The sequence below is a fragment of the Ambystoma mexicanum genome, chromosome 2q (genome assembly GCF_040938575.1).
Source record: "Ambystoma mexicanum isolate Mex_15411 chromosome 2q, UKY_AmexF1_1, whole genome shotgun sequence".
NCBI lineage: Eukaryota > Metazoa > Chordata > Amphibia > Caudata > Ambystomatidae > Ambystoma > Ambystoma mexicanum.
In genome coordinates this window covers 1,067,517,796-1,067,543,972 of record NC_090924.1, presented here as the reverse complement: position 1 = coordinate 1,067,543,972, position 26,177 = coordinate 1,067,517,796, and the positions used below count along the sequence as shown (strand labels likewise).

Genomic DNA, 26,177 nt, shown 5'->3' with positions numbered 1-26,177 from the left:
TTTGGTAAATCCCCATTCCCATTGAGTCCCATGGGAATGGGGCTCAATGGGAATGGGACTCAATGGGAAATGGGGAAGTGGAAACACCGGCACCATCTCGTGATGGTGCCGGTGTTTCCACGTCTGCCTGCAGGCGGGTGGTGTTAAACCCGCCAGGTCAGGCCTGGCGGGAATGCCACCTGCGCCCGCAGGACTCGAGATCACCCGGTATGGAAAGAACAGTGGCAGCGGGTTTACCGCCACCGTTATTTCCATACCGGGTGACTCGTAATGAGGCCCTATGAGAGATGACATAGTAGAGGTCAAAGAGAGAGGCAAGCATCAAGATTAATCTTACAAAGGTCTAATCAATGGCCCTGGCATGGGTGTAGAGAAAGCAAAGGGGAAAGATATGACTTCAGATGGGTAGGGTGCCATTAAGTCTGGTTTGGATGCTTGCTTTTGGGTTGATTAGGAAGAGTGACCACAAAGAGGTCAGTGAGAATGGAGTCAACTTAGCAACATGTGCTCCTTTCCTCAGATCCCAAAGAATGTTAAGATTGGTAACAAACATTGTTGTACCACTGGATAGTAATCAAATGTATTAGTAGGTTGAGGATTCAAACTCTGTCCATTCAGGAAACAGATGATTGTTGTCTTATCACAATACAAGGATCAAAGGTGCCAAATACATCTTTACCATAGTTGTAGCACCTCCTTGATAGTTATTAAGCAATGTAGCTACTCTTGAAGATCCCCCATCTTAATAGCAAACATTAATGAGGTAGTTGCACCCTACCTGATCTTGCTAGACAGATAGAGACTCTGCTTAACTTCCTTGTGGCTATGATAACAAAATAACCAAGACTTACTTTTGCTTTGTGGAAAAAGAAACAGAGGCCATGTCTGCATATCTGACTCCTCCATCTAGCCATATATAACTGCCTTTTAAACTATCCAGAATGTGGCTTCAATCCAGGCAAATTATACTTCTAAAAATCAATGCCTATTTTTGGAACTGTGGTAGAATGCCATAGGCTAAGGTGTGCTTTCCTAAGCATGTGTCTGTTTTGCTATGCAAAATTATACTGTTTTTATCTCTCAGAAAGTGAGCTCAGCTAAGAATCCTCACTTTCGAATTCTCCATGCGAAAAAAGCATAAGTCACACATGTGTACTTTTGCTATACTCTCTCTACCATCACACCAGCAGCTGTAATCTGATTTGAAAACATAGCAGTTGCAGAGACACTTGTGCATTCCAGAAAAACAGCATGTTGGATTCCTATTATATCCAACAGCCGCAGCTGCACTTAACAGCAGGTACCCATGATTTAAACTATATACAACTGTGTATCCCCATGGCCTGGTGGCAGAACTTTGGTTAATTGGATACATAAAGCTATGTCTAGATTGTTATAATGGGCAATCGCGAAATACTATTATTAATGGCAAAACTGATCTGATACCATTTTTTATCAACTTGTTTCCTGTGACTCCTGCATTTGTCAGACCCATTTGTGCATTTTTGTCTGGGCTGGAATTACCAACCACAGCAGATGTTTGTCCCTGTTTAGGACACCCCTTTGTTCTCTGCAAGGAAAGCTTAACACATTTTGAGTAGGACACGATAAACTCTGAGGGGTAGGGTGGGAGCTGGGTACTACAATGGGATCTTCTCAACCAAAATGGGGAAGTTACACAAAGGGGATAATTACTGGAGTCTTGTTGATCTCAGGCAGACAGGAGGGGGTGAAGTGTAGTGAAGCTAAGGAGAGAATGTTTACCTGGAGAAGGGTTATGCCATTTTCAAAAATGCCTATGCCACAAGTTCTTCTTGTGACCCCTCCTGACCTTTTGCAGGCACGGCCCTCTGGGAGCTGACATCCCCTTGTAACAGCAGCAAGGATTGGCCCCTTCCAGAAGGCGTGGAATGGACCAATAGCAGTGGGAAAATAACTATACACTTAATGAACCAGCGTTAAGCTCCCTCTAGGGAATCATCTTAACTAACCATATTTGCACTAATTTGAAAAGGATTGAACTGAAACCTTGTTGGGGAACAGTTTAATCAACCTACTGGTGAAATGTCCTGATTGCAGTTGGATACTGTTACCCAGCACTCTGCATGCTGAAGTGGTAATTCATGCAAGTGTCCCTGTCAGACCTCCTTTCTGGGAATGGCATATGACTGTATACTCATCTTCCCTCACAGACCCGATTGAGGGCCTCGCAGCAACCAAATGACCAAAAGAAGCAACACTCTGACATTATGAGCTGGATTTGACCTGCTGCAAGCACTGTTAATGCTTTAAAGCAGCTGCATAGGCCAAAGATAGCTGCCGTTAACCTCTACACTTTGAAGAGCCTCAAATTGCTTCAATCCAGTCAAACTGCACATCACCACCAGTGCCAAGCTTCTTAGTTGCCACATGTCGAATCACAGTGCACTGTTGCATCTGGATTTTAGACATCTCGCCAATGAGTTGAATCCTTGCCTCAAAGCCCCATTGAACCATGTGGATCACAATACCTCTGCCTTTTCAAAGCTTCTCGAGCCTCAAGCGTTGTGGCTATCTGAATTGCACCACATTGCTGAATTATGCTGAACCAGCTCAACCACCTCAAACCCATAACACTGGCTAGCAAATGCCAAGTTCCTGAAAGAACACATGAAGGCATCTGCAGTGGTTCAGTCCCACCTGCAATGTTTTATCTGGCATAATGACCTTTAAGACCCACCATTATACCTTGAAAGACATAATATTGAACTTTTTAACTTTTCTACAATTATCTGAATACAAATGTTCTTCATACCTAGAGTGTCTTATTATCCACTAGTATGCATTCAGTGTGTATTTCATTATAGGGGCGGGAGGGAAGTTAAGCCTTTTTTATAGAGTTTCGATCTTTCTAGTTTAATGAAAGCCTTATTTTAAGGGAACCTTGTGTGAAGAATTGCCATCTGGCAAGAGGTAGAAGCCCTGTTTTTTTTTATTTGTATTAATTGATAAAATTACATGGCTAATTCCATTGCAGAAAGGGTGACCTGGTTTCTAACCAGGTCTCTAATCCTTAATCTCTATGCCAAAAGCAAAGTGTACACCTGTGACCTGCTGAATAAGTATCCTGATTGCAGCACCTGCTATCTAGTGACACAGAGAAAGTTCAGCTCACAGGTGCCTAAGGACAGATGAGGTGTCAGTCAAAATCACTGAAGTGCATGGCTGCATTTAACATGTACACGCCTTTTCCAAAAATTACATAACTGTGAGAATGTGAATCTGGTGGCTCATTAAACTGTACATATAAACCATTCCTGAGTTTGAGGTACAGTGGCTAGCATCTCTTATAATTAGTCCAGCCACACCGATTTTATATCACACCTGTGTAAGCCCTGTGATCCCAGCTCAGCTTTGGAAGGCTTATGTGTATGCCCCCCTCAGGCAGGTTGTCTTGGTTTCTACCAGCAACGCTGTAGCCATGAGAGTGTGCTCCTCTTTGTTCCTTGGCAAGGGCAGGTTACACCCTCCCCAGAAAGACAGTCACTACATAGAAAGCTGTCCTGGGACCAGAAATCAAAGGGAAGACCAATTCACAAAAGGAGTTGCAATAAATCATGGTGATGCATACCAAAAGTGCCTTTGATTCTATTGAGAAAGGGGAGGGGCAGAGTTGGTGTGGACAGAGGGAGCTCCTTACTGCTGGAGGAAAGTTACAACATTGTGTTTCTCCCTGCATCTATCTTTCCTTCCTGCCAACTCAACTTCCTTAAGCCAAATGCACTTTGGGCGTGATGCCAAAAAAGGCAAAATCTATTTGTTCCAAGGACAGGGATTAGATCTTTAAGCAGGCTTGACCAAACACCTGTCTAAATGTTCTTTTAAAAGAAGCGATCTCCCACTCCTTCTTTGTATCATCTCTCGACTTCAAACCTTGAAGAACATTTTGTTGGATGCTGTTGGGAGAGTAGTGCTTTCCAAAGTCCTCCAGTTATGAGGTGAAGAAAGGCAGTCCAAGGCAGAAACAGGCTCTGGCTCCTAACCATCAGCAGGGCACATTGGGGGTGACCTGCTGCTGGAGCAAGACCAGGACCCCTGCCAGCCACAATGCTGCCCAGAACCTCAGCAAAGGACCTATGAAAATGTGTGCCAACCTCCCCCATAATTGGGAGTCCGAGAAAAATACTCAATTTGCCCTTGGAACCGTGGAGTGGGAATCACAGCTCCTGAGAGCCAGGACAGCCAGGATTCCTGCTCCTTCACCATCAAACCACTGTGTGCCACAATTCGAGCTTGTTCGACACTGTTTCAAACCAACAAGACCCTCTGGAGCTGCCTATGACACTAATTGATTTTCAAACCGTAATTCCTCCCATTGACACCAGTTTGCCTGCGCACTGTACCAGCTAAAAGCACATCATTTCCTTGGCTTGAACAAAGAAGTATTGCTGCTTTTACAGTGGCTTGAACCGCAGTTTGTACCACCCATCTCTTCATCACCAATCCAGTTGACGATCAAACTGACCTTGGTGTACTCTCCAAAGCCCATCCTTCCAGCCTGGCATCAAACCAACTCATCTGCTCATTCCGTCATCAGCCTGTGTGCCGCCGAATCTCGACCTTTGAACCAAACTTGGCGACACCCAACATTCACATCACTCGACCATTGCTTCAAACTGCAGCGTTCTTTAGTTCGACCCCGCCTCGACATCTGCTTGCCACTGGACAACCATGACATCTACATTTTGAACCAAACTGAACCGCGCCAAGAAGCCTGGTTTGCAGTTGTAAAACTGCCAAGTGACTGCAAAGGTATTATCACCTGATAACTGTCCCCTGGCCCATTTTCGGCCCTAGAGACAGGCTAGATTAATTTAATCCCTTTTGCACTTCAAGAACATATCTTTTGGTATCATTGTGGTTTTAATTAGCTGTTCTCCCCCTATCTCATCACCCAGAATGCTTCCTCTTGATATCTTTCATATTCGTTTTCTTTCTACAGGTGTGTGGTTGTGTAGTGTTTTCTATTTTGTTATTAGTGCATATGGTGTGTGTTAAGTGTAAGTATATATATTTGTAAAGAACCTTGATTTGACATTCCTTCATTTTGTGCTTTTATACTGTGCTGTTTGTGTTGCTACAGTTTCATATGCTCAACACTCTTGAGAGTATAGCCTTCCGTCTGCCCATGGTACCACAAAAGGTGAAGGACGTATATCTCTTAACTGTGCCTGTTTCACCTGTATGATCGGTTTAACTCTTGGTTTGTAGAAGTGTGCAGGCTTTTGACTCTACTCATCCTTCTACTCCTGCAGGGCAGAAGAGAATTTGCCACAGCTTGATTGGACATTTTTATTTTTTACTTTGATACTTACTTTACTATTGTTGTTGCATGTTACCTTAAAGTGGGGAAGGAGCTATATCATTCATATTGTGTGCAGGGACGTCATTTAGGGGTCTCCAGAGGTCGTAACTGCTACCTCTGAGGTCTCCCTTGCGAGTATTTTCTTTTTTCTTTTTTTCTTTTTGTTTTTGTAATGCAAGCTCCTGGGCTGTGGCCAGCACCATTTGGCTCTTTACTTCTGGAGTGGCTGGCTTTCTTGTTCAGGCCACAAATAATGTGTCTTTCTGGAATTCTATACAATAATTGCTAAACTCATTAAAGGTTTATTTCAGGCACACTTCAGAGGGTGAGTCACTGATTTAGTCTGTTCTTAAATGCCTCAACTCAGCCTTTCATCCTTCTGAGGTTGATAAATGAGTACCAACACAGGTTTGGGTGATATTGGGTGTATATTTTTTCTATATAAAGCGCTTAAGCGTAAGTGCTATATAATAACACATCATTATCATTTGGTCATGGGAGTCTGCTCGCATTCGCAGTAATTTGGTAATATGGGCCTATACACACTGATCTTAACGATACATATGGCGATCCATTCTTGTATGAAATGTACATCACATTATACTGATATTATAACCATATTTTTTGTAGTGTACAATGCTATGTGATGGCACTTCCTGTTTTGTCAACGAGTGAAAGGTTGTGTTCCATTGCGTCCCGCGATATCACTTCGGGGTGGGGTCAATGCCGCTACCCCTAGCTTTTTTGTTAAATGACGCCCCTGATTGTGTGCCTGTTTCATCTTTATGATTGAGATCATTGCTGGTTTAGTATCAGTGAGGGGGTAAGGATTTAGAAACTGCTATTCATCCCTGTGCTCCTGCAGAGTAACAGTCGCTTCGCCAGAGGCACTTTTGGAATAAATAATATACTGTTTAGTAATCTAGTAATAGCAATCTATGTTCACTGCCTTATAGCAATCAATTCTCTGACAACTTGACAGAGCTGGCACTGTACAAATCTCCAAACAATATGTAAACTATTAATGAAATAATACAGGTATGTACATATGTTGTTCTTTCACTTAACTCGTGTAGCCAACACCCCTTACATACGTTACAAACATCGGCACAAAAATCACAAAAACATGAAGGCGTATTCTATCACCACGACAGTTGCGAGCTGTGACTAGAATGACACATGCTTCAAACAATGCATCCCCGGTTCTGACTTCTCTTGTGTATTTTGTATTTGCCTTATTACTGCACAACATGAAAAGGGCACTGTAAATGACAAAACGGTATCCACAGCGTACGGTGACATGTTGCAATATAGACAGAATGCGTTTTGACCCCCGCATTATTCGTCACAGTGTCATCCAAGGTTAACGCGAAAGAACCACATACGAGACCATTAGTTTCCTCTGACAAACAATCCCACAGATCCATTATTGATAATACAATAGGCAAATCCGGTAGGTCAACGTTTGGCAAACTCATTTTCAGTTTCTGAACGGAAATATTGCCAAGAATCTACCCGGAAGTTGAAGAAAACACAATGCAGCTTAATTTAAGGGATTGACAACTATCTTTAATTTAGAACACGGCAATCTTCAAACACACACACGGGTATTTAAAACCAACGCCAGATAAATCATCAAACAATGATGTGCTGCCTACACCACAATTCATATTTTTCAATTAACAGAATAAACTAATTATCCGAGACTTTCACTAAAGCAGTTCAGCTTCTGTTTGTTAAGTTCTGAAAACCATTTAAAGTAGCGAACTCTAATGTGTAATGTTATGCTTCAGTAAAACAAAGTATTCCTTGCCAAGCTTCGTGCGTAAAGTGGTAACCAGGTAAATATTGTATGATGTCCCAGGAAACATAAGCGCAGAACGTGTTTTGCTTACCTTAATGACTTTTTGCCTCCTTGAAAAAAGAGCGTTGCCGTTGCCTGGCGCTGAAACCAAGCCGTTCTGAGAGGGCAGATCTATAACGCTACTGTTCCTTTCTGGCGTTCTAGGCACTGCGGTCTGCTGGCTGGACTTCTCGGTTTATTCCCGCAGACATTTCACAACCTCGCGAGCCCTCCCATATTGAGAAATCCGGGAGGGCTCTGACAAAACACACTTTACCGAACTGCTCAGGGTAATTCCCAAAACCAGCCTCACATCTGAAAGCGATTTCTTCACAAAATGACCAGCTTGTGTTTCAGAGGGCTGTCTATGTTTTGGGACGGTAACATAATGGATTGATTATTTTTTCTTCGCGTTCACTACTCTCTTGTTCATTTATTGCCTGTTTTGTCTTTTTTTTTAATGCGCATTGAGGCATATGGGCGAGTTGCACGTAATAATAAATAATAAAACAAGAACACGTATTTAAAAACGGTCAGTTGTGCGTTGATTTAACAACTTCTTTGAACATATATAGCAGTTTGCTTCTATGCGCTCAGTCAGCATCTTCCTTTCATGGAGTATTGCAGGAGTTATAAAGACAGTTTATCAAGACTGACATTCTGCTGTGTGTACTGTTCTTCCTACTTATGCTGCCCGTCTACATCCTTTATTTAGTTGTGACTTTTTTTCACAACAGTTTGGAACAGGCAATGTGAATGATGATCTGGTTGAGGGATTTCGATTAGATTACGCGTTAGAAGAATCAAGAAAAGGTTCTATAGTGCTCACGAGTCTCCTTTATCTCCTTGTGACATTTACTTAGTAATAACCACTTAGAAGCATGGCCAACACAATGGCTACGATTGGGTACATGCAAACCACGCTCACCTAGTTGGGTCTTTTACCTACCTGCACCCATCAGCTCTTGACGTTGTTGGGGGATCAGCCATGGACATCCAGTGGCCCCCTGTGGGTGCCATGGGATGCCAGCACAACACATGCCCAGTGCCTCGAGAGGTTGCCAGGGGACACACGGTCTTGGATGGGGCAGGGCAGGCCTTACCCAGCACATGCGGACCCTGGCCACCTTGCTGGCAAGAGGGCATTATGGCAACATGGCCTGCAGGCCTGTGCTTACATGGTGTGGGCCTGCAGACCTGAAATGAGACAAGGACTCAGGTCATTCCATCTTGGAGTTCTGCTACACGTCCATAGTGATGATGGCCCCACCCTTGTCACAGGCTTGATTTCAATTGTTCTGTCATCCGCAAGTTGTTTCAATAACCTATGTTGATGTTTACGAAGATTATACCTTCTGGAGTCAGTGAATTTGATGAATATCAGGTCTTTCTGCATGTTGGTTTCAAATAAACCCAAGGCAGCATTCCTCACATTTGGCATGAAGTTACTTTAATTTACTTTAATGTTATTGTTTTTGCAGATAACACTAGTTGTGATGTGAAGTTGATGAAGAGGATTAGCCACTGTAATCCATGTGAATAGGGACCAGTAATATGGAAGTTAGATTCCCCACTGTTCCATGATATTTATGAAGTTTAGTATTTTAACACAGATATGGCTAATTATAGTAATGTAAGATTTAAAGTGCTAAACCGATGACCCAATTCAAGCTCCTGATGAAGGGGATTGCCCGAAAAGCATTGAGCTCTGTATTGTTTATTTGACCACATCATTGAATGTTTGTTTGATTCAATTATCTTTGAAAGTATCCTAATTACAAGTGCCTTTGAATCGCTGCTTTTGATGACAAATTTGTAGGTTCAAAGCAATCCTTGTTTTAAACTCAGTATTTTGGTTGTGCAGGGGACTCCAGGGTCCTTATTAAGGACTCTTTCCTTCAGATGTCAACATTGAAGGTAATGGATGCCATCTTCATCAGGCAAGGCATGGCTCACAAGGCAAACACACCCTTTCACCTTGACAGTCACATAATAACCAATATGAAAGGATCACTCACTTATTTTTATTTTTTTTTAATTATAGAGTGCACAAGCATCCCAGAGGCATTGATGCGCTATTGCATGGAAGTGACTTAGTTACATGGACATTCATTTGCTCTGGGTTACAGTGAGCGTATCTTAAACATTTTACTCATAACTGCTAAAAATATAATGTGATACTTCTAAAGGATTCACAAACCTTGCGATGACTGGCATACTGAATTCTGCTATTCCAGAGACAGTGAGCTACCTGACAATGACACTCCTTCTGACTTGGATGGCAAGAATGAAGAGTAATATTCAGAAGTGACTGAAAAGAGACCTGGCAAAGATGCAAGAAACCTGTTTGGTAGACTGATGAAATGTGCTGAAAAATGCTTCTATTTATGCTGGGGAGAAATTGTAATGTTCCTCTTAATTATGCTGCAAGTCTGACTCATTTATTTTGTGTGGATCCTTTCTAACTTTGAAACTGAGCAGGGTCAGTCCAGGTTACTGCATGGATGGGAGACAGTCCACAGTCCTGAACAGTGTGTGTTTTCGTAGTTTTAAATATCTCATAACACATGGCATCTGCATTCTTTTTTTTTACACTGTGCTTCTGTCAGTCCTTGAAAGTTTTGCACTCAGAGACCAATTTATGGCCTTTTGCTGAATTGCATTTTGTTATGGTAAGTCTTGGGAGGATAGCTCAGGGGCATCACGCTCGCCATGGAAGCAAGACAACATGGGGCAACACAAGTTCGATCCCCGGGTCCGCGCTTATAAAGCTTGGATATTAAGTGCATTATAAATAACCAATTACAATTATTTGGAGTCTCACAATAAAGATGGGGCAATAATGCAACAATTGGACACATTTTGCCTAACATAGTTCTATAAGAAATTATATATTTTAGCGACACTCTGGTATGTGTACTTTTCAAGTTATCTTTATAATGCAGAGTATTGTTGAAAACCAGACATGTGGGTGAGGAGGGGATATGATGAGAAGGCATGTAAGTCACGCGATTTGCCCACATTCAGAGTTTGCAATACTGGGCACTGTTTTCCCCCAGATTGTGGCACTTTTCAAAGCACAAGTAAAGGACACATGTGGGTGGACAGCATAACTTTCCTTTAGAGGGTGGATTCAACCGATTGCTTTTTTTTCGGTTGGATAGCTTGCTCAAGGATTTGATTTCCTCTCTCAGGATATTTTTCTGGCGTTCATTACTTTTTTTTAAAGTCCAGTGTTATTTTGTGTTCTATGGAGAAGGTTGATTGCTTCCATTTCTTATGAAACCACTTGGGACTCTGGTTTCTCCTCTCCTAAACTATTTTCCTGAACTATCTTCCTTCTTTGACGCCTTTCAATTGGATTTTACCCTGAGCCTAGGTACTGAATATGTCTTGATGTTAGTAGTTGATGATTTGATGTGGTTAGTGGACCAGGGAGTGTTGGGTGCCCTTATTCTATTATATCTTTCGGCAGCATTTGCAACCGTGGACCAGCCCACCTTGGTCTCCCATCCCTCTTCCGCTTGCCTATCTGGTCAGGTTTTGGCCCGGTTTGCTTTTTTTTTGGCAGGACACTCATAATCTGTTTCTCTGCCACCTTTTCAGTCCAAATCTGTACCTCTTTTATGTGGAGTACCTCAGGGCTCCTTGTTGCCGTCCACTATGTTCAACGTTTGCATCCAGCCGCTTCTTGGCATCATCTACGTACATGGCTTCCTGTGCTACTCCTATGTCAACGACACACAGATTATTCTGCGGCTCGATCTGTCTCAGATGAGGAGTTGCCTGGAGGCCGTGGGTGGATGGATGGCCAGGAACTGGCTTAAGTTCAATGGGTAAAAGACAGAGGTGCTGGATGTTGGTACTTCTAATCCTTCTCTGATCTCAACCCCAGCGTTCTGGCCCTCTAGTTTGGGCCCTTTTCCTACACCTGTTTCATCGGTCAAAGACCTAGACATCAAGATTATGTCTTCTTTATAAAGGTGAGATCAGGCGTCAGCCACTTGTCAAAAGGGTAATTTCAAGCTGCGGACACTACGCAAGGTTTTTCCTTTTATTCCTGTTACATTTCAGGCCCCTGTAGTCTCCTCTCTGTTAATCAGTGGATTTGATTATTGCAATTTGCTTCATTTGGCTGCACCGCACTATTTGCTGCACCATCTTCAGTTGTTGCAAAACATGGCTGATAGAACGGTACTTCGCCCCTGCATGGTGCCTATATGACTCCCATTCTTCGCCAGCTCCACTGCATTCCAGTTGAGCACAATGTGAGGGTTATGTCTATTGCTTAGTGCAAAGAGCCTTTTACAAAAAAGGGGCAGAAATCTCCAGGTGAAGATTTGCCCTTATGTTCCCCTGCGAGCACTGCGCTCCCGGTGTTCTTTGACTTTCTCAGTTCTTAGGTGTAGACTCTCTCGGGTTGGAAGCTGTGCTTTCTCGGTGGCTGCAGCACAGGCTTGGAATTATCTTCCTCTTAACCTGCATGCTATTGAGGCCTATATTTCTTTCCAGCGGTCCTTGAAAACATTTCTTTTTTATTTCTTGTGGGTACTCAACCAGTGCGTACATTGCTTAGGGTATAGCGCCATGATGCTTTTGGGCGACCGACACAAATTATAAGTGTCGATAACGTAATATAACATGACATCTGTTTATTTATTTATTTGCATTTTTAATGTGCTCACACAGCCCGGGGGCATCAAGGCGCTGTTATAGAATTTTTTTGTGGTTGTTGTTGTCTTAGTTGCATACTTATAACACGCTTAATTACTGAGAGGTTTCTAAACACGGACCCGGGGATCAAACCTACGTTGCTTCGTGTAGTCTTACTTCCAAGGCGAGCACCTTCCGGGACATCTATATTTGTATATTTCACTTTTAAATATATGTTCAGTTGCTGTGCGTATATTCATGGGTGCAAGCCTTTGGTTTTTGCTATGGGCCAAAAGTACCTGGGCATATGCTATTCTTACAGCCGATATTCTTTTTCCCTTTTCCATGCTGCTTAAATGTGATTAGTTGGGGTTGTGCAATGTATCACAACAGTCACCAAGAGACCAGCCATAATAAGGGGCTTGTAGCACGCTACTTTACCAAAGTGTGTAATCCTCTGCAAATCATTTAATCTCACTGCACATTGGCTAAAAACATTGTGAGTTATCAAAGCATGCACTCTTTTATACAAAACAATGGCCTGCACACTTTTAAAAATAACAATACAATACATAACAATACATAACCATACCACTGACATCGCTTTTTGTTGGCGTGCATCGCGCACATGTGCAGATTATTCACCCTTTATCTGAAAAAAAGAAAAATGATGGCATTTAATTGCTGGCGGCAGGTGGTTTGCAGGATCAAACCCATCCACTGGGTTTTCGATCTTGTCAACTATTTCTGCTTTGGCCTAATTGTTTCTCTGGCCCTTCAACATGGTTGCACGTTTTTTTGTGCATTGAACAGCCTTGCCTGGCTCCTCTCCCCTCTCCCATTGGTTGCCTGCTCTTGATAGGCCAATCAGATCATCCGGGAGGCAGGAGATGACCCGACCTACCAAGGTCCACGACAAAGGCCCCTGTCTTCTCCATGTCTGCTAACAGAATGCTACTTGGCTCATTCCTGCAGCCCAGAACCTGATCCTCCATGATGTTGCAACCTCACTCTTCATTGAAATCTCGACTATCAAGACATTCCCACATCCTTTAACATGGGTTAGTTCCCTCCTTCTGACTACCCCCACCCTCTTTTGACTTTCACTTTTCTTCCCTGCTTGTTCTCCCATGTATATGCTCTCATATACATTACGTTTCTGAACCCACCACCAGCATCTAAACCCAACTCTGATATCAAACCTAGCTGTGCTTTTTGCATGTTACTTAAAAGTCAAACCAAGCTGCGCTTTTTGCATTTTATTTAGAAGTCAAACTTAGCTGTGCTTTGCTTTTTACTTGAAAGTCAAACTTAGCTGTGCTTTTTGCATTTTATTTAAAAGTCAAACTAAGCTGCGCTTTTTGCTTTTTATTTAGAAGTCAAACTTAGCTGTACTTTTTGCATTTTATTTAGAAGTCAAACTTAGCTGTGCTTTTTGCATTTTATTTAGAAGTCAATCTTAGCTCCGCTTTGCTTCTTGCTTGAAAGTAAAAAAAAGCTGGGCATTTTGCTTTAAGTTTAATCTAGCTGTGTTCTTGAGCAGACTTGCTATGCCCTTTGATTGAATTTAATATTTCTCTGTAACCTGCTGGCCCAGTGACTGTGCCATATCGTTGCACTTGTTCTACTCTTCCCGCCACCACCCTCTCTACTGACCCATGGCACTTTCTGTTTCTCCTATCTTCTCCAACTGCTTCTCATCAGCTATCCTTCCCTTCTAAGTAAGTCTGGTAGGAAGAAGTTTAAAAAGAATATCTTGGCTTCCAATCCTGGTCTCCCCATCGCTGACACCTATTCCAGCGCTTCCTCCAGACAAACACTCACCGACATCCTCTTTGTCGTTCCTTCACCAGATCTATGGACTCATCATATGATCTCTGTGCTCTGTCCTCTCTCTTGTCTCTCCCGTTAATGGTAGCACCCACTGAGAAGCCCTTATGGCCCCCTTGAACTCCTCTAAGATCATCATTAATGTCTAACTAAATGACACCATCATGGTCCAAGACCCTCAGGCTAATCTCCTCCTCTTTGATAGGCGCTTCCCTCGCCTCATCAATTTCCTTTCATCTCCTGCTGTCCCCTACTTCCTCCCTTTGGCTACCTTGCACTCTCTTCCCTCCTCTTCAGCCCCACCTTGAGCTCCCTCCTCACCTGCGCAGAGCGTACCTCTGATTTGTATCCCTCCCTGGAAGGCCTTTAAGGCTGGCAACCTTCTTCATCTTGCCACTCTCAACTCTCACTCTGCTATCAAACACTATTTATTTATTTATTTAGATTTACTTAGCGCACAAATAGTCCTGGTGCTTTGAGGCACTGTTACATGTGATGAGCTTGGTTACATGAGGCATCTGAGTGGCCTAAATGCAGATTAGATACATACATTATACATTAAAGCAAATATTATTAAGAGTGCTGTATACAGATAGAGTGTGGTGCTGGTCAGGTGAAGAGTAGTGTCTTGACTGCTCTGCGGAAGGCAATGCGTGAGTTTTCAGCTCTTAGGGATGGTGGAAGGGAATTCAATTTAAGGGCCGCTAGGTAAGGGAAGCTGGATCCTCCTGCTCTAAATCGATTGATTATAGGAACTGTGAGCAAGTTCGAATACAGAGTTCTAGTTGGTCTAGTGGAAGCCAAAATGTGCATTCTCTGGGACAGGCAGGAGGGGGCAGTTTGGTAGACACATTTGTGGGTTAGAGCGAGGGTTTTGAATAGGACATGCTCTTTAATGGGTAGCCAGTGCGCCTGTTTCCTGGCGGCAGTTATGTATTCCCTTTTGGGGATGCCTATGGCTGCAAGGAGAGCGCCATTTTGGATATTTTGCAATTTTTCCATGTTTTTTACTGATGTGCCCAGGAAGAGGGCATTCCAGTAGTCGAGTCTATAGTTATAGCTCTGGCAATGGTAAGGCATTTGTCCTTGGAGACGAATGGTCTAGCTGCAATTACGAGTTTGGCATGGTATGCTGCAGCAGAGGTGATGGCATTGACTTGCCTAGTCATGGAGAGTTTTGAGTCTTAGTACACTCCAAGAGTTTTCACTTATTCATAGACTGGGATTTTAATGTTGGTAATAGTGAGGTGGCTGAATTGTGAGTTGAGTTTCTTTAGGGTTTCAGTGGACCTGGTCAGGAGAAGCTAAGTCGTGTCACTGTTGAGACATAGTCCTTTCAAGGCTATCCAGGCTTGGATTGTGGTGTAGATGGCGTTGAGTGCTCTGGAGTCAGAATCATATTCGCCGGTTAGGGGAAGGAGGATTTGAGTATCACCCACGTAGTTGGTGTAGGAGATACCTAATGAATCCAGGATGGGGAAGAGGGGCCTAGTGAAAATATTGTAGAGGGTGGGCAAGATGTAAGACCTTTGAGGCACTCTGCATAAGATGATGGTAGGTGAGGTGGAGGCTTGGTCGCAGAAGACTTGCATGGTCCTACCTTGTAGAAAGGATGTGATCCAGACAGTGGCATTGGGTGAGAAGTTGGCTGTTGAAGCAGGTGGTGGCATTATGATCAACAAGATCAAATGCTGCAGAGAGGTCTAAGAGTAAGAGTAGAACAGGTTTACCATGTAGGGCTGTTTTTGGGTGAAACCCAGATTGGCAGAGCCCTCTGAGCTTGTTGCCCTCGATAAAATGTTGCACTTGTACATACCCTGCTTTGTCTAGTATTTTTTACAGGAATGGGACAGTGGTTATGGGTCTGTAGTTGTTAGGCGACATGGGTCCAGGATAGGTTTTTTAGAAGAGGGCATACCCCAGCTTCTTTGAGGCAGGAGGGTACTTTTCCGGTAGAGACAAATGTCTTAACAAAGACAGTAAGAAAGGGGGTGAGGATGCTGGCACAGTCCTTGATGATGGCTGCAGGGCAGATGTCCCCTTTGCAATTGGAGAGTTTGATGGATTTCATGATGTTGATGATATCCTTCTCCTGGATTTTACTGAATGAGAACATGGTGGTTGGTCCTTTGGTTTGTGGTGGATTAGGGGGGGTTTGATAAGGGTTTGTTGAGTTGTTTTGATTTGGATTGGAGGGTATCCAGTTTGTTAAGCATGGCTGTTTGGATCCCATCACACCAGGACTTGTCTTGGGTGATATTTTGTGGGGGGTGGTAGGAGTCTCTAAGTTCCTGAGGATAGAGAAGATCTCTTTGGCGTGTGATTTAACATCCAAGATCCTGTATATGAATGAAGAGGCTGTGGCTCTGACGATGGCTTTTTTGTATTCTTTGGAGTGGTTTTGGAATTCAAGCTTGGCTGTGTCAGAGTGATTCACTTGTCATAGGGATAGGGCAGCCTGTTTTTTGAAGTGGAGTTCTAGAAGGTCTGTGGTGAACCCGGTGTTGGTATGTCTGGTGGATTCGGCTTTCTGGGATGTGATGGGGCAATGGTTATCCACTGCTACTTTGATAGCGGTGTTGTAGGATAGTACAAAAGTCTCAGGGTTGTTGGAAAAGGGGGGCCGGAAGGCAGGCACTAGTTGGTGAGGTAGTGACCTTTCCGCTGTGAGCTGGCGAGAACTTCTGGAGATTGCTGATGGTGGTATAGGTGGCTTGTGTTGGTAGGTATTCCTTATGTTGGGGATGTCAAAGTGGATGACGTGGTGGTCAGACCAGGGGGTTGGTGTGTTTCCAGTAATAGTAAGTGTGGGTCATGATTCCTGCCCCTCATGTCCCCAGCCCTCCAAGATGTCAGGCTGGAGCCAGGCCATGATCACATACATGGTCCTCAATGGCCTCTGCATCCCTCCAAAGACCCACTTGGAGTCAGACTTGGCGCTTGTGGCACCATACTCACTCACTCCCATAGGATAACATTGGGGATTGGACTTGTAGTACATTGATGGGGACAAGATGGATCCCCCCACATATTTCGGTTCCCAGAACTGCATGTGCGGTCTAGTCTTTTGGGTGTGGTTCAGCCCTGGGATACCCAGAGACTATTTAAGCCACACCCAGGCTGAGAAACATGCTTTGCGTTTTCTGCACCTGCAGCATGACACTCACCGTGTTTGGATCGGTCTCCAGTAGGCCTGCATCTTTCTTCTGCGCTCAGCTCCTGCAAGAACTAGAACACCGTTAGGAACAGCCTTACCTTGCGGCGCTTCTGCCCATCATTCATTACTCCTGTTCTGCGGGCATCTTCGGCAATGTCATTCCCATCCCGGCACGCCGCTTCCTAAGGAAAAGGGAAAAGAACAGCTAAAAGGCATTAGTAAGCATTCTGCAAATCTTCGCTTATTTTTAAATATTGTACGAGCTTCAAACGCTTACCTGAATCCCAGCCGCTCTGGGGGAACTCTGTCGCTGGAACTTCTCATCCATCTGCAAGAGGGAAAAGACACTCCAGGTTAGCGTGGAAACATCTAGAGGCGCTGCATACCGCGCTTACCACCCACATTTGTTCTTCATAACCCGCATCCACGCTGAAAACGTTGCGGCACCTAAAAGACAGAGAAAAAGAACTCAGTTCAATGCAAATACGAAAGGGGTGCATCGCGCATCGCGCTCTTACTCACCTTCAGAGCTACTCATCTCAGCAGCATGCCGCCATCCCCGAACGCCGGCCATCATCTAAGGAAGGAAAGGACAAAGTTAGAGAACTGTTCAAAAGACTCATTATACTTTCCAGTGAAGTAACTAGGCAGCAACGAGCCTGCATCAATCAACGCGCCCCTGCGCTGAAAGCAGGATGGAGAACACACTATCCAAGAAAACAAGGTGAGCTGTGGATCCAAGGGAAGGGTTGGACCCCGAGGAAGAAGTGGGTCAAGCACACAGAGACAATAGGGACTTACACTCTACCAATCCTGTGTTTCAGGCCCAGTCTCCAGTCGAATAGCCTCCAGGGAAGGGTTCGAGGTCGTAAGAGGTCAGAACAGGCTGAGTGACGTCCTGTGGATACCAGGTGAGCGTTACAGTGTGCGGTTGTGCTGGGCAACCCAATCTAGGGTACGACCTTGAATGTGAGTAGGGTCAGTAATGGTGGAACTGAACCCTAGTGTCTCAAGTGCAGTGTTTAGTGCCTTAGCTGCTGTCTCTTTTGGATGGTACAGGCCCAGGTTGAGGTCTCCTAGGAGGATGATTTTGATTGATCTTTTCAGGTTGTCTGATAGGAGGTGGGTAAGAGTTGTCTGGAAGTCACCCAAGGGGCCTGGAGGATGGTAGACGAGGTGCAGGGCAATGGTGCAGTTGTTGGATAGGCTAAGTTTGATAAGAAGGTAGTTACTGTTGTTGTCCATTGTTTTGTCAGTTTTCCTAATGGATAGGGCATCCTTTGCTATGAGGACTATGCCTCTTCCTTTGGTGGGGCGGTCCTGTCTGATGATAATGTACCCTTTTGGCATAGCTAGGGATAGCGCTGGTCCGGAGGCTTCATGCAGCCATGTTTCTGTGATCATAAGCAGATCTAGGTTGTGGGTGGTGATAAAATTGGGAATGTCCAGGGCGTGCGCTTTGATGGAGCGGGCATTAATAAGGGTGCAGCTCAGGGGACCTTTCTGGGCTAGATTAGTCTGGCTTTTTTTGGTAGCTGAGTGCTATAGGGCATGGTTGCTGGCTTGCTTTCTTTAGGTATGGCAGGAGTGCAAGTGGGTGGGATAGGGTTGTGGGTAGCATTTCTGACTTGGGAGTTGGAAGCATTGTATGGGGCAATAGGCTTGGTGGTAAAATGGTGAGGATCCTAAGTAACATTAATAACATCTGTGATAGTGGCATTGGGCATGGCAGTGGTGGGGGTGGAGCAATAAAAACATAATTAACAGCACATATATTGGCATGAGGCATGGCAGTGGTGTGGGTGGAGCAACAATGACATTCATAACAGCACTTAGGTTTGCATTAGGCATGGCAGTGGTGGGGGAGGAGCATCAATGGCATACATAGCAGCACTTACATTGGCATTAGGCATGTGGGTGGTAGGAGGTGGAGCAGTAATAGCTTAATTAACGGCACATATTTTGGCATTAGGCATGGCAGTGGTAGTGGGTGGAGCATCAATGGCATACATAGCAGCACTTAGATTGGCATTAGGCATGTCGGTGGTCAGAAGTGGAGCAGTAATAACAACATCAACGGCACATATATGGGCATTAGGCATGGCAGTGGTAGTGGGTCGAGCATCAATGGCATACATAGCATCACTTACATTTGCATTTGTCAAGGAGGTTGCAAAGTTTGAATCATTAGTATCATTTATTAATTTTTATTTCTGCATTTATTACATTTGTTAAATGCCCAAACCCTGAGGTATCACTGCGTAGTTGCAGACATCTTGGCATTGATTTAGAGTATTCAAAGTACATACATATGAAAAGACGATACAGAAAGAAATTATTGAATAAAAACATTTGACATACATAGCTAAAACATTACAGGGGTCATAATTTTTACATGTTCTGGAGAGAGCGTCCGTTAGGAAGGCGTCTATCTAGATCTGAGGTGGCAGACTATTGTTGATTGTTGTGTCAGTTGGCTAGAATTGGTTGAATAACCAAGATTTAGTAATATTCTGAAGCAAAAATTGGATCTAAGCGTTCTGTTGGATTGTTTTTTGCTTATTGAATTGTTTATGTAGATAGGGGCTTTCTTAGCGAGGCATTTGTGGGTAACACAGAGTACTTTAATGATGATTCTCGCCTTAATGGGTAGCCAGTGCGTCTCCTTCCTAATGTTGGAGATATGGTCAGACTTTTTTATTCGTAGAGCTGCACGTAATGCTTTGTTTTGCATGAATTGTAGTTTACTTATATGTTTAGTCAAAGTTAGATTAGCATCAAGGTACAGTCCTAGCGTTTTTCCCTGTTTCGATACTGGAATCGGCCTGCCATCAATGTTGATTGATGAATAGTGTGAGTGGAAGGCACTAATTTTGGTTTGGGAGCCCACGATGAGAATCTCAGTTTTCTCATCGTTGAGTCAAAGGCTATTCAAAGCTCCAGTTTTTAATTATTGCGTAGATCTTGTTGATAGTCAATGCATCCTGGTTATAATTCCCTGTGATTGGTAAGAGGATTTGGGTGTCATATTTGAAATTAGTCCTGATGACACCTATGTTGTCTAATGCCGAGAAGAGAAGCTTTGCATATGCATTATACAGAGTCGATGAGATACATGACCCTTGGGGAACCCCATTGGGGACTGGTATGTGGTCAGTAGCTTCTTTGCTGATGCTAACTCTGGACGTACGCTCGGCTAGAAAGGATTTCACCCAAAGGGTGGCATCCTTAGAAAAGCAAAAATCATTTGCTAGAATAGTGCATAGTCTATCATGATCCACACGATCGAATGCTAAAGATAAGTCTAGCAGCACTAGTATGCAGTTTCCCTGAGTCACTGATGGCATCCATCTGAATTTTAAAAACAAGGAGTGCCATTTCCGTACTATGGTTGGGCCTAAATCCAGATTGTATAGCTCTAAGCAGCTGGTTTTGTTCGGAGTAGTCTTCAATTTGGGTGCATGCTATTTTATCTATGATCTTAAACAAGAACGGGACCGTAGTTACTGGTCGATAGTTTGTGGGAACTGTTGAGTATAGGAATGGTTTTTTCAGAAGTGGGGTAACCCATGCTTCTTTAATGCTGGCTGGGACCGTGTTCGTATTAAATGAGGCATTCACGAAATTAGCAATATAGGAGTGAGGGTGGAGGCACATAGTTTTACTAAGTGGGCTGAGAACTTAGCCCCTTTACAATTAGGGGCTTTTAATTTGGAAATGGTGTCTATCACTAGTTCTTGAGTCACTGGGGTAAAGTGGAATAACAAGTTAACATTGTCATTGGATTTTATGAGAGTGGTATTAGGGACATTTTTTTAAGCTAATATTTTTCTTTTTGTGTTAATTTTCTTTTGTAGAAATGCAATTTTGGAGGCTAGCGCATTTTGGATAATGGTACACCATTCTTTGCTGGAATTGGTGTATGGGCTAGCAGTACGACAGTGTGGAGAGTCATCCACATTGCTCTCAGTGTCTTTAAAGCGGGACAGTGTCTCTTGGATAATTCTCTAATATTTCAGAATAGAGTATGCTTTTTTGTTGTGGATTCCTCCATGTGGCAGTGTTGTGTAGTCATCTGCCTTATTACGGCGCTGAGAGTGCAGCCTACTGAGAGGCCTATTGATGGGCTTCATGCTAGGTAGGTCAGCTGGGAGAGTGCTGGCGAGAGGGAGGCTGTGCTTAATCAAGTGTAGAGATGCAAGTAGTTTGTTGTCCATGGTATTGGACGCACAGTGGCCAGGAGTGGAAATCCTGCAGCTTAGGTGTGTGTTGCGGTGGTTCACATGGGCGGCGCAGATGAGGTGAGGCACACTGAAAGTGTGTGCGCGAAGGCGAGCATGTGTAACGTTAAACAATGGGCATGCCCAGGGTGTGGAGCTGGTGGTGAGAGGCGAGGGGGGTGTAGGGGGTGATTTGCTCAGCATGAACTCTGGGGTGCACCAGTTGAGTCTTACCTGCAGGATACTTCCTGGCCAGCAGTTGTGAGCATCAGAGAGCTGAAGAGTGTTAGAGGCCTTTTCAGCAGGTCTTCTCTGCATGGCTTCACCTGCCAGCAATCTCCCCCTCCATTTAAAGAAGGAGGGGAGGAGCTGGCAGGGTGGAGCACCCAATCCGGTTCCGGGCCTGCAGCAGTTATTCTTATGGTCATGTTGTCATTTGAAGTTGCTGCAACAAGGGCAGTGGCCATTTTAGAGGGCTCTGGAGCAGCGTGAGGTATGGCGATCACAGGGGTGAAGAAGGAACACCCCGGTGTGCCTCGCTTTTTGTAATCAGCTGTTTTCTTCTTCGGCTGAACGGACACTCACAGCTGAGCTGCAGAGAGCGTTAGAGGCCTTTTCAGCAGGTCTTCTGTGCACTCCTCTGCACTCCTCTGACAACTGCCACCTCCTGGAAGAACTAGACCTCAATGTCCTCAGTCTTACTGAGACAAGCTTCATGTCCAGCTCTGTAACGAGCTTTGACACTCTCCTCCCTGATGGCTACAAGATCCTCACTGCACCCAGATTCACCCGGTCCGGAGGGGGTTTATCCCTGGTCTTTCCTGAGTGGATTTCTGCCTCTATCATTCCCACGCAGACAAACTCCTCCTTCGAATGCCTTGTCTGCAGGCTTTCTCTCTCACTAGCCACTCTTTTACCATGGCTTCTCTCTACCGCCCCTTGGTCAGATCACCTCATTTCTCTCTGAGTGGGCGGACCTCTCCTCCTCCCTCCTGGCCTCAACCCCTTAACTCCTTCTTCCCTGGACCACAATATCCATCCAGAGTCTCCCTGTTCCTCCTCTGTACTCTTCCGTGACCTCTGTGATTCTCTCTCCCTTTCTTTCTTCCCCTATGGCCTACCTCACTCTGCATGGAACACACCTGATGTCTTAACCTCCTATGGCCTTCCCCTCTCGACCCCTAGAACCACTCCTCTCTCCTGGAGCAATCACTCCCTCCTCCCCTCCCATCTCTCCATCTCTACCCCCAGGCCAAGCCAACCCCAACAATGCCCCCTACCTTCTCGGACATCCGGCCCATGAAGCGTGTGTCAGTTGAGGCTTTTGCCACCACCTTCTCTCCCCCACCCCTCCACCTCTGGCTGACGCACATCATGATATAGTCCTGTCTATGCTCTACTCTTCAATTTCTGATAATCCTGATGCTCTTGCCCCTGTCATGAGGATCCATTTGAAGCCCAAAGACAAGTTAAATTCTTGGTATGACTCTGACCTAACTACACTTAACTGTAAGTGTAGGGTGGCTGAGAGGAAATGGAGGGCTTCTTGTTCATCCTCTGACAAACTAGCAGGTCACTTGCTCCAAAGGCAATACCGACTCTCTGTCCATACTAAGAAAAGAGCCCACATCCAAGCCTGTGTCTCTGCAGCATCTAACAACTCGGCAAAACTCTTTAAAATCTGCAAAGGGCTAGCCAACCATGCTGCAGTCTGTACCTCTCCTGTCACCTTGCAGGCCCTTTGCACGGCCCTGCCTCTCACTTCATCTAAAAAATCCAGGACATTCTGTCCACCCTCTCGCCCCTTCCTCTCTTTTCCCCTCTCCTTCTGTGAACTCTGGCCCTCCTACACCCACCCCACCCTCTTTCTCGTCCTTTCCTCTTTTCTCCCCTGACAAGGTCTCTAAACAAGTCTGATTTATGAAAGTCTTGTTGAAACAGGTTTGTCCGTGTTCTTCCAAAACCATCAAGGACCACATTGACACCCTCACACATGCCCTGGCTGATTTCTGCAACCACTCCTTTGACTCATGCGTCTTCCCCTCCCCTCTGAAGCACTCTCTTGTGCACCCTCTTTTCAAGAAACCCACAGCGGACCCTTGCTGCCCAGCTAACTATCATCCAATCTCCATCACTCCTTTTCTAAGTAAACTCCTGGAAAAGATGGCCATCTCTCAGCTTAACCTTCAATCTGATTCTGTTGGTTGTCTCCATGATCATCAGTCTGGCTCTAGAGCTGCCACAAGCATGGAAACTGCTCTCTTGAACATCCATGAAGAGCTGCTCTTCAACCTTGACGCTAACATCCCCTTGTCCTCATCCTACTCGATCTCTCTTCTGCCTTCAACATGGTCAACGATACCATCCTGCTCAACCGTCTCCATTACAACCTGGGTATCAGCGATCAGGCTCTGGCCTGGCTGACCTCTTTCCTCTCTGATCACCCTTGCCAGGTCCAACTTTGGTCCTTTCTTTCATGTTTCTACCTCTCTGCTTGCAGTGTTCCTGAGGGGTCTAACCTCTCACACTGGCTTTTCAACCAATACCTGGCAACTCAACCACCGCATAGCCATTTTCTGCTCCAATTTTCAGTGCTATGCTGATGACACACAACTCATTTTCAGGCTTCCCTCAGCCACCTCTTCTCCTCTCATTTCGGATTGCCTATCTGCCATTCAGGATTGGTGTGCCGCCAATGATCTCTGCCTGAATGCCAGCAAGACGGAGATCCTCCTTATCGGCCCACCTTCACCCTCCTTTCCTGTCACTCTCTGGCTAGCCTCCCTTGGTCCTCCTCCTACCCCCACCTGCAGACCTAAGAACGTCGGGGTCATCTTTGACTCCATGTACTCCTTCTCTGCCCACATCTTTGATGTCTCTAAAAAGTCAAACTTCCTACTGCACCTCCTCAGAGGTATTCTGCCTTTCCTCTCCTTCCCCCAGAAGATCACAGTCTCTCGAGTCATGGTTCTCTCTAGGTGGGATAACTGCAACAGGCTTTTTCTAAATCTACCTGCTACTACTCTCTGCCCGTTGCAACTTATCCAGAACAGGACTGTGAGACTTGTCCTTGGCCTCAAGCCCTGGGATTGTATCTCTCCAGTCCTGAAATCTCTCTACTGGCTCCCAGTGGCTGCACTGATTCATTTCAAGACCCTTTGCATTGTCCACAAGGCTTTCTGGGGCCTGGGTTCAAAATACCTTCAGCCGTCCTTATGTAAATACCTTCCCTCCCGAGCTCTTACCTCCTCTACCTCTTACTACCTCAGGGTAAGTTACTTTTCAAAGAAACAAGCTGGGGTTAGATCTCTGTCTTAGGCTGGGGCCTCCCTCTGTAACAGTCTCCCTGCCACTCTGAAACTTGAGGAGAACCATCTCCGGTTCCGCTGACTTTCGGGCCCAGGTGCCTGCTCACCCTGCCGTCCACCCGCCTTGCCTCCTGGCAATCCCGTGCACTGGGGTCTGTATCTGTAACCCTACAGTCTCTTAACCCTAGAACTTGCCACTTGCTGGCCACAATACCACTGTTTTGTTGCTTTTTATTATTTATTTATTCATGTTTTATTTATTTGTATTCATTTTGCTCAGCACTTTCCATTTCTCCCCCTCCCATGTACTTTCCCCTTTCTCTCTGCCATGCACTTGTGCGTTCTCAATGTCACTGGGCCTAGTCAGTTCTCCCTTGTTCCCCTCCCTTGCCTCAGGGCGCTCTGAAACACTTCGATGAGCAGTACGAGAGCGATGAGAACACTTCGATGAGAGTACGAGAGCGATACAAATAAAATATCAATGTCAATATCAAAACAGGCCAAAATCAGTTTAGGATTGATGAACATCTTTGAGTGATGGGTTGCAAGTGTTTTAAAAATATAGACTGGCTGTGCACAACGGCCATTGCTAGTGATCTGGTAGTGTTTTAAAATGGAGGCCATGGCTTTAACCCATGGCTAGTGGTTTTGTAGTGTTCTAAAATATACAGTGGGCATAGCCATAGGCTGTGGCCACTGGCCATGTGCGGAAACAATCTATGGAACAACAAAACCCTTGAAATTAAAGGAAAAACGCTAGTATCAGGGGTCTTAAGGTGAGCAATACTTTGTAAAACAAAACTTTAGCTGAGAATGTAATGCAGCAAAACCCCTAAAATTCAGCTAAAGCGAGCTGAACTTCGTGCATCCTGTTGCACAGAATATGACCACAATGATGACATCACAGATCACATCACTGTTGACATCACTAATTACATGTTGTAGGAGGACACAGATAACATCACAAACTGTATCACTGATGACATCACTGGTGACAACTCTAAATACATTGTATATAAAAGATTACATCAATAATGATATTAGACATAACTTGATTAATATGTTGGCTCATGAAAATGTTGGTTTTCTTAATAACAATTTATTCCATTGACTTGGCCAGGAAGAAAGCAGTGGTCACAGGCCATCACCAAACATAGCTAGTGGTCAGTTAGTTTTGCATAATACCAATATGCAGGGTTAAAAGTGATGCCTAGTGGCCCGTCACTGTTTTAAAATATACAGTGGGCAATGTAGATAGCTGTAGTCAGTGGCCATAGCAAGTGCCCATTAATATGCTAGAATATACAGTTGGCACGGCCAAAGGTTGTGGCCACTGGCTAATATTGTGTTGAAGACTATGGCTAGTGGTTGGTTCCTGTATATCCATGGCATGTTAGTATTTTAAAATATACAGAGGATATTGTCAAAAGATGTACAAACTGTTCATGGTCAAAAGCCTGGCTAGCGGACCATTTATATATTCAAATATATAGTGGGCACAGCTAAATATGGTGCTCTTGGCCAGTATTGTGCTAAAACCCATGGCTATTGGCTAAATTAGTGTCTATAATATACAGTGGAAACAGCTAAAAACCTATGAAATTCAGTGAAAAAACTTTGTTAAAGGGACGTTATGGTAAAGTTGCGCTATTAAAAATCTATGAAATTCAGTGGGGGGTGAGAGGGAACAGGGTACAAACGGGGCATGAGCCAGGGGTGGGGGTGGAAAGGAAGGAAACACAAGGCATGAGCGGTGGTGGGTGGAGCACGAGAGAGACACGGGGCATGAGCAGCGGGTGGGGAGGAACATGAGGGAGACACG

The 26,177-nt window shown here is 44.6% G+C and overlaps 1 protein-coding gene across 1 annotated transcript in view; it reads right to left on the bottom strand.

The window, feature by feature from the left end:
• Positions 1–7,524, bottom strand: part of LOC138569945 (metalloreductase STEAP4-like) — a 393,415-nt gene extending 385,891 nt beyond the window's left edge. The window contains exon 1 of the mRNA XM_069648411.1: positions 7,240–7,524. The gene's annotated coding sequence lies outside the window, so the exon portion shown is untranslated. The remainder of the gene's footprint in view (positions 1–7,239) is intronic.
• Positions 7,525–26,177: the final 18,653 nt, after the last annotated feature.